Below are 8,989 nucleotides of genomic sequence, written 5' to 3' on the forward strand. Positions count from 1 at the left end.
TGCTTAGCATAGTTGCCTTGTAATGCCTTGTTATGCCTTAACATGTCTTAGGTTGTTAGCCTTTGTTAGAGCATGTTTTAGGCTTGGTCTTGTGAAGATTATGTGCTTATCTTGACATGCTTTAGGTCTGTCCATAAGTTTTTGGGTTGATTTTGGCATGCTTGGTATAGCTCCTTTGTATTTGGGCTTGTTGGCCTTGAGCATATGAATGTATAACATGACATCTTTGCATTGATTTGGTGATTTGGGGTCACTTTATATGTTATTTCAGTCCCATTTCCATGCTTGTTTGATTGCCTTGCATGCATCTTTAATGCCTCTTAAGCATGTGTTGCATGCTCCTTGTTTTGACCATTTGTGCATGCCTTTGTTTTTGAGCCATTTAGATGCCATCTAAGTGGTCTTTTGGGCCTTATGTTATGTGCTAAAACTCTGTTTTTAGTCATTTAGTCCATGCCATGTTTGGTCTTACTAAGTGTAGTTCAATGCCCCATTGGTTTGTTTTGAACACTTGGACTATTTGTTGCATGTTTGGCTTGATTTTGTTGCTTGGTTTGGCACCATCCTAACATGCATTTTTAGAGCTCATGTTGCATGCTAATTAGTCCATGATTCCCCCTTTCAAATGTGTTTGAGGGTGGTTCAACTTGTGCCCAAGTGTTGGCCTTTCAACATGTGTATGTGTGCATGTGTATTTGGCCCCTCATTTTAGCATTATGGCTACTGTTTTAGGCCTATTTAGAGTTGCCTAATTCATGTTTAAGTCCATCTTTGCACCCCTTTGCATTGCCATATGTATGCTTGTATGCTTGCATAAGTTAGTTGCCATGCCATGTTGCATCCTTAGCTTGTATGCTTAGGTTGCATTGCATTTTGCATGCATTCCTTGCCCCTTGATTTGGTGATAGGGATTAGGACTTTGGTTTGATTGGTTTGCATGCATTTGAAATCAAAGTTGCATACTTGGTTCTTTGGGCCATCATGCATGGAAATGCGTGATTGGTGGTCCGAGAATCGAGGCACATGCCCCTTTGAGTCATTATCATGATAAGGGACATGGTTAGTGCATATATGCCTTGAATTGTGCTGCCATGCTTTGCCTTGCCCTCTGTTGCTGTCATTTGCAGATTCTGCAGGAACATTCTGCCGACCGGCAGTGTAAGGTGCCGGCCGGCAATCATTCCTCTGCCGACAACTCCATTTTGTGCCGATGGCCACACACCACTGCCGGTGGTAATTCCACTCAGCCGGTGGCACTCCCCAGTGTCCAGGGATGCAGTCCTGAGGTTTTGACAGCCTCCAGAGGAGTGAAGGAAGGAAAACAGAGGCAGCCTATGCATGGCGGCGCGTTTCCCGAGGCAGTTTATCTGTTTTCTTAGCTTAATTTAATTTGTTAATTAAATTAATTAATTTGTAATATTTAATTAGCTTGCGTAGTTAATTAATTTGTAATATTTATTTGGTCCCTTCGAGTGAGGGTAAATATGTAATAAGCGTGCGTGAGTGTGTGTATGTCTTCCAACCTCACGTCTTTCTTCCCTTTTATTTACCTGCTTATAATGGTAGATTAGGGCACGTTTAATTTAGCATACCTTATGCTATGCATGTGTGCATCCATGCATTTGTATTGCATGCATTAGGCTCGGTACATCACGCTAACTGCATTTGTACCTTAATTCACAAATTGAATATGTGGTAGTTGACCGCATTTCACATGCCATGTTTAGGGTTAGCCGAGCCTGCCTAGATTGCATTTTTGCATGTGATGTATTAGCCATTTTTTTTAACATGAACTAGGACATGCATGTTTGCTAACTAGTTTACTGTTTTGGCACGGAGTACGATGTAAGTATTTATGCTTTAGCATCTCGCATGTGTGTGAATGTTAACATGACAGTATGCTTGCCATGCGGCTAAATGCTTCTGTGTTAAACTGTTTGAATGCCTGTGGGTGGAGGTTGGATTGTTTGAGTTGGAAAAACGCATTGAAATCCGTATTTTAGCCTACTTGCGAGTAGCAAAATTTAAAGCATTTTCAAAACGAACGGATATGCAATGTTTCTTTCCAAATTAGGCAATCTAGTTTATACTTGTCTGCTGTGCGCATAACATAGTAATTCTAGGATAATAATTGGGATAAGAACACATAAAGTTTTCAAAACAGAATATCATGGTTAGTAGAGGCCGGTCTTCAGACCGGGCGAAAGGGGGTGCTCATAGCTGACCTTCCCCGATCGTACCCAAGCTCCCGAGCCGAGACAACTCCGGTGATGACGGACATGTGGCCTTCGGCACCGAGTCAGGGTTTCCTAAATTTCCCCATTTTAAAAATATTTAGGTGGCGACTCTGTATCTGGCAAAGCAGTCCATGTTTGGCACTACTTTTCGAAAAATCTGTTTTTCTCAAAACGATTTGCCAGATTTGGACTCTTTGGTTCAGATTAAGAACCGTGACACAAATCGAGAGTCCGAACCGTAGCGAGGTCCCCCGCGGACTTGTTACAGGAACGCATCCCAACAATCCATATATCACATATTCTCATCTTTTCATTACTCAAGTGCTCGAAACCCAATACCCTCCCCATAAGGTTTCCCGTTGAGTTAAATGTTTTACATCAAGGTTAGACAGCTTAACAATATAATAATATCCACACAAGCATGCCTCAATAAGATGAAGAAGATGAAGAACATAACATAACACATACAATACATGCCAAGATATGATCATAAGCTAATAAACATTTTCATAAATACGAGGGCATAAAACATCCATGCATAACGAAATTTCCATATTTAATATCACATAAAGATTAAAATGAAAGGACTATTCTAGATCTTTCACCAGACTCGGCCTTCCTATGGTTCGTAGAGGATTTGATCTAGTTTCTAGAACATATTTCAGAAATGGGATTGCTTTTCTAGATTTCAAGTTATTTAGAAAACATTCCAGCGCTGTCCAGATTCTGTCCAGGTCCGTAGACCGTTACGAAAATTTGATTTTCTTGCAAACCGCTTAATGTTTTTCGTTGAAACCAATTTTAGTTGAAATATAACTCCTTAAGGAAGATTTTGACATAAAATAGAGGTCCAGAATAATTTTATACATTTTTCTAGAATTTTTTAAGTGAGCTGCAAAAACCGATTCTAAGGTAAAATGCCCAAAACAAGAAGATTTATGAGAAAAGCGTTCCACCAAGGGAAAATTTTCATTTATTTTATGATGAAAACATGCTAACTAACATATATTAAACTCAGAAAATTTTCTTGAAAGTTTGCCCTTGGAAAGTTGAGAGATTTGTATGAAAAAAAGATGGTTTTGTGCCGCAATGGGGAAAATACAGGAGAGATAGAATCAATACTCAACACTTAGCATTTTTAACACAAGTAACTCATCAATAACAGATCTGAAAACATTAGTTAGGACACTTAGAAACATGTATTTGAAAAAGGAAAATGAAAGAGAAGGTTGTGTTGTGGCTTACCTACTAAGCTTTGCACAAGAAGGCTCTCTTCTTTCTCCTTCTTCCTCTCTAGACTTCTCTCTCTTGCTCTCCTCCCTCTCCTCAAGCCGAATGTGTGTGAGTGTGTTTTTTGTGCTTGCCAAGCTAGGGGAGTGTTGGTATATATAGACAATTTTTGATGTAAAATGTCCTAAAAGCCCATTAGTTGGAAATGGATGGAAATGTTAGGATTTGTTTGAAGTTTTAAAGGAATAGGGATGATTTGGGAGGCTTACTCTTAGGTTTGGGCAACATTTGGTTGTAATGAAACTAGTTTTGGAATTAGCATCCATAGGTCTAGGGTACTAGGTTTGTGAGTTTCTAGATTTTCATGGTGATAGACTTAGAAAATTGTATCCTCACTTCCTCCTGGAATGGCCGGCCCTAGGGAAGGGTGAAGGGGCTATTTTTTTAATTAATTTAGGTTCTAGGGCACACTCCTCAAGGTGTATATTTATATATATCTCACTTGATTGATGGTACTCATGGTACAAGGGTACAAGTACTAGTTTTTAGGGTAAATTTTGAATTTAAATAAAGAAGGGCTTGGAGTTAATTTCATGTATTGGAACCTTACTCATGTAGAATTGGATTAAATTAGGTTAGGGAACCTAATCTGGCTAGAAAAATTCCTGCTTCGATAAAATAATAATAAAAAAAATGCTAACCGACAAGATTCGAAATAATTCAAGGAACTGAGGGGCTTTAATAAAATAATTCAAACATTAGGGTTTTTAAAGAGAATACATTTTTCAGGGGCCTTACACAAACTCTGAAATGGGTAGTGATGAGAAACTCTGAATTTGGATCATTGATTTAGGTGATTGTTTGTTTGATATGTGGATTGTTAAATTTTTTGCCCGCCAAGTGTTTGATTCTATGCTCAAGTGACAATTTTATTAGAAACAATTGGAACATGGTCACCAAGTGTTTGAATCTATTTGAATCTGCTTTCACAATTGAACATGGTCACCAAATTTATCAAAAAAAAATTCACAATCTGCTCTCTTTACCTTATTAACTCACAAAACCCTCCACCATGCATATCAGGGCTATTATTACATTGTGCAATTTTATCAAGTGCAAGTTTAAACTCATGACCCTTTGGACAAACCAAGGTCAGGTGTTGACATGTGTCAAGAAAACAAAAAAACTTAGGCATCTTATACAATAGCAATCAATCACTATATTTAAAATTTGAAAGCATACATCCAAAAATAGGCCTTTAAACTATATATAATTTTAGTTTGAGAACAGGGACAATACATAGAATGAAAATTCAAACTATGTAATGAATGTGTTCTTTGACAAAATATTATAATGAATCCATTAAACCAACTAGAAGTACAGTAGTATAATTAATGAAAAAGTCATGATTAACTGGACAAAAGTAATGAAAAAGTCATGATTATATTAATGAAAAAGTCCAGTCCAAGTATTGACAAAGAATAAGCTCTTTATCATTGATTACCTATTAGCTGGATTCTTTATTTTTGCTTTATTTTTGGTTTGTAATAATATTCTCTTTCTCGTTGTGAATAGCATATGATTAACTGGACAAAAGTAATAATGCTATTAGTAATTACTTTTAAAATTCATCTATCATAGCGATCATTGGTTACAATCACTTGAATTTGGGAGGTTAATAAACTCTTTTTGTAGCCCCATATGCAAAGATCATTTTTTTTTTTAATCTCATCAATACTTTACATTAAATTGATCACAATATAAAAAATTACTGAATAGTTGTCTTTGTGGGCCATTAGCTTAATTTGTATATATTATTTGTAGTCATTATTTTCAAATATTGAGTGTCATGGTAATTTGTAGATTTCAAATGAGAGATTGGTCAGGACTTGGTGCGCACATCAAAAATCAGTGACTTGCTTGACATTTTCCAGCGATGATTCATTTCTTATTTCTGGTTCAGAAGATGGCATGATCATTATTTGGCCTATGATCGGGTAAAAAAAGTGAATCTTCGTTTCTTCAACAATTGAATGTTTGTATTTGAATGTTGTTTAGTTTTATTTTTCAGGAAAAATAAATAACTGACTTTGTAATCACATTGTTTGGTGGAAGTTTGGTAGACGAGACAGATTGTTGGACTGTGGCTTTAAAACTAAATTTTTCGTTGGAGCTTTCATCCTCTATAACGGGCCTATTACCTGCATCAAGTGGCTCAAGTTCAATTTTTTTATCAAGCTCCCTCGATGGCACATGCAAGGTTACGGTATTATGTTAAATGTTTCATAATAATATCTTCCTAGCATGAGTATTTTTGTTTCTCGAAATGACTTATTTTCGTATTGTAGGTATGGGACCTTGTTACTGGAAGACTTTTACAAACTCGAGCTTTTCCACTACCAATTACTACAATAGTTGTTGATCCAACAGAGATGAAGTTATTTTCTGATGGTATAGATTACTAGTGGATATTTCTCTTTTGTATACGGAGGACATCATTTTTGTATGATTATCTGTTTGTATGGAATTATTATTTTGGGTTGGATTATGTTTGGTTTGTATAGAATTTGATGTTACAAGACCAAATTTTTGGATGGTTGAAAGTGAAATAGAAATAGGCATATGTATTGTTTTGTTTATATATAGGGTGCAGGTTGCACGAAATAAATACAGGTTGTGCAGAAATTAATAATAATAAAAAAAATTAACATTGAATAAAGTTTTTGGTGACTAAATGTTTAGTAGCCAAAAAAACAAAATAAAACTTGTTGGCTACTAAAAATTTAGTAGCCAAAAAGAAACCAAAGATTTTTTGGCGACTAAAAATTTAGTAGTAAAAAATATATGAGACTTTAGGCGACCAAATAGTTTAGTAGCTAAAAAAAATATGAAAATTAATATTTTTTTGCGACTAAATATTTAGTAGCTAATAATAAATGATACTTTGGGTGACTAAAAGTTTTAGTCGCTGAAAATGAAAATTAATTTTATTTGAAAACTTTTGGCGACTAAATATTTAGTCGCCAATTTATGACTTTTGGCTACTAAAAAATATTTAGTCGCCAATACCTCGTACTTTTCCTTACTAAAACATTAGTAAGACTTTTGGCGACTAAATTTTTTTTAGTCTCCAAAACCTTCCCCGACCATTTACCCGCGACAAATCTAGCGACCAACATATTTAGTCGGGAAAATGCTTCAGCGACTAAAAACCTTACTTTTGGCGACTAAAATTTTAGTCGCCAAAAGTGCATTTTCTTGTAGTGACAAATTAGTCTCACATAATCAAATCAGCACAGATTAGCACAAATAGTCATAACAATCTTGCAGCAGCACCCAAAAAACAAGGCCTAAGCATTTAAAATAACTAACACAAAAACAACAAAACAGCAGCACCTAAGCATAGCAGTCAAGCATGAATACAAACAGATTAACAACCAACACAACATGAATAACAACCAAACAGATTAACCACCAAACAGCAGCACACAAAACAACAAAACAAGGCCTCAGCAGAGCAGCATGAATACATTTAAGCAACCAACACAACATCCCAACTCAGCCAATCAACCATCTTACCATTAACTAGAACCTAAGCATAGCAGTCAAGCATCAAGCAGCCAAAGTGGAAAAAAACAGCAGCAAACTCTCCAAGTCAGCAACTAGAGATAGAGCAGATGAGTAAATCTGCCACAGATTCTGGAAAAATCTACCAAACAGCACAGTAGACCAAATGGAAAATCTGACTTGAGTATGAATTTGATTTTCAATTTTCTGCCAAAGTTCATAGAAATCGTAGAGGAAATTAATTACAAGGGTATTAAGTTCATAGAATATGAATGCACTTGGGAAATTGGGGTCCGAACAAGAAGAAGAAGAAGAAACAAGACATAATTAGTCTACTCACATTTAAAGCTAATTTACTGAAGAACCAAGAGTAGGCATGAAATTCAAATTACAAGGTTCATCAATTTAAGAGGTTGAACATTGCACAAAATTAAGGAATTATACATAACATCTGACAACGTAATACAAGAAGAACAAGCGCCATATTCTTAATTGCCTCCATTACATCAACAAAACAAGCTGGACAAAGAAACAAAGAAACAATCTACTTAGAGAACACATAAAGTAATTTTACAACAAAGTGAGTTAAAACTCTAGGTCCGTATCTGTATCAAAATCACTTTCTATCTCATCTTCTTCTTCGTCATCACCCACGATTATTAGTTCATCATCGTCATCACAGATGAAAGCATCATCCATAATACCCTCGGGTTGTACACAATTATTGGACTGAGAAACTTCTATTGAAATAATTTCAGGTTCAATGTCATCCCGACGCAAAACAACAACATCATCAATAGGCTCAGTTGTTACAACAGTAGTGGTTTCATCTTCTTGCAACACTTCATCAAATTCTGGCACATCCTAAATTCGTCGATGTTGAAACTTTTCTACGACTCGCCAATTCGGCCCTAACTTCGTATCGTGAACATAGAAAACTTGTTGAACTTGGCTTGGGAACACAAACGAGTCATCTTTATATCATCGACTTCTTACATCAACAGTTGTCACATGTGGTTTAACATGTAAAGTTCGACTACTACCGGTGTTATACCATTCACATTGGAACAAAAAAAACCCGATGTCCAAACAAATATGTCAGTTCCCACACTTTACAAAGGTAGCCGTAGAACTTTATCAATTGGCCTTGGTGGTCGCCTTCCACTACCAACCCACTATTTTGACATTTACGACAGTTATCACAGTCGATAGTATGGAATCGGACGTCATTTCAAATGCATCCCGATATGTGTTCACTAAGGCATTAGGTCCATTGGCTAATGACCACATCTTCGGTTGCTTCGGGTGACTTTTGATTTCGCAATTGGTTCATCTACACAAGAAAGTATGTCATGTTAATTCAAACTTAGAATAATTTAACGTTATCTGCAAACTATACACTAACGAGTTTTAGCTTACGCAATCTTTGAACCATTTAGGAAATTCTTTGCATTATCGCGTTGCAATGTTGCATGAACTTCCATATTTTTGTTGCAACACGAGCTTGTGTTCCCTAGTTAATACAATGTAATTCATAAGTAATTAGAATAATAAAGACTTTAAAAAATAAAAACCATGTAGAAAATGTATGTTGCATATATGATGAGGAATCATACTCTAGATATTCGTTCACTTCCAAACTATTGTGTAAAATAAACCAATGAGCCAATTCGCGGTCAGCTACGGACACATCAATTGCCCTTGGGAGTTGACCAAAAGGACGAACATTTTGAGTGAAAATCGCCAACCCCGGGCCATTGTCACCCCCATTGTAGTTCCTTTTTTCCCGGTTAAACACCGTTTTAACTCCATGCAAATACATTGAACAAAACGTTGTACACTCTTTCGATATGTAGCCCTCCGCAATGGAACCTTCTGGTCGAGCTTTATTGCCCACAAATCCTTTAAGAAGTCCGAGGATCCTACATGTAAACATCAGCCTGATCGTCAGTATG

General features: G+C 36.3%; 1 long non-coding RNA gene across 1 annotated transcript; it reads left to right on the forward strand.

Annotated features, from left to right (window-relative positions):
• Window positions 1-5,329: 5,329 nt before the first annotated feature.
• On the forward strand, window positions 5,330-6,106 carry LOC114301603 (uncharacterized). The gene is made up of 3 exons (XR_014357058.1): window positions 5,330-5,464; window positions 5,539-5,727; window positions 5,816-6,106. It is a non-coding gene; the product is annotated as an uncharacterized LOC114301603 (long non-coding RNA).
• Window positions 6,107-8,989: the final 2,883 nt, after the last annotated feature.

Source organism: Camellia sinensis, chromosome 15, assembly GCF_055761805.1.
Source record: "Camellia sinensis isolate YWXY chromosome 15, ASM5576180v1, whole genome shotgun sequence".
Taxonomy (NCBI): Eukaryota; Viridiplantae; Streptophyta; class Magnoliopsida; order Ericales; family Theaceae; genus Camellia; species Camellia sinensis.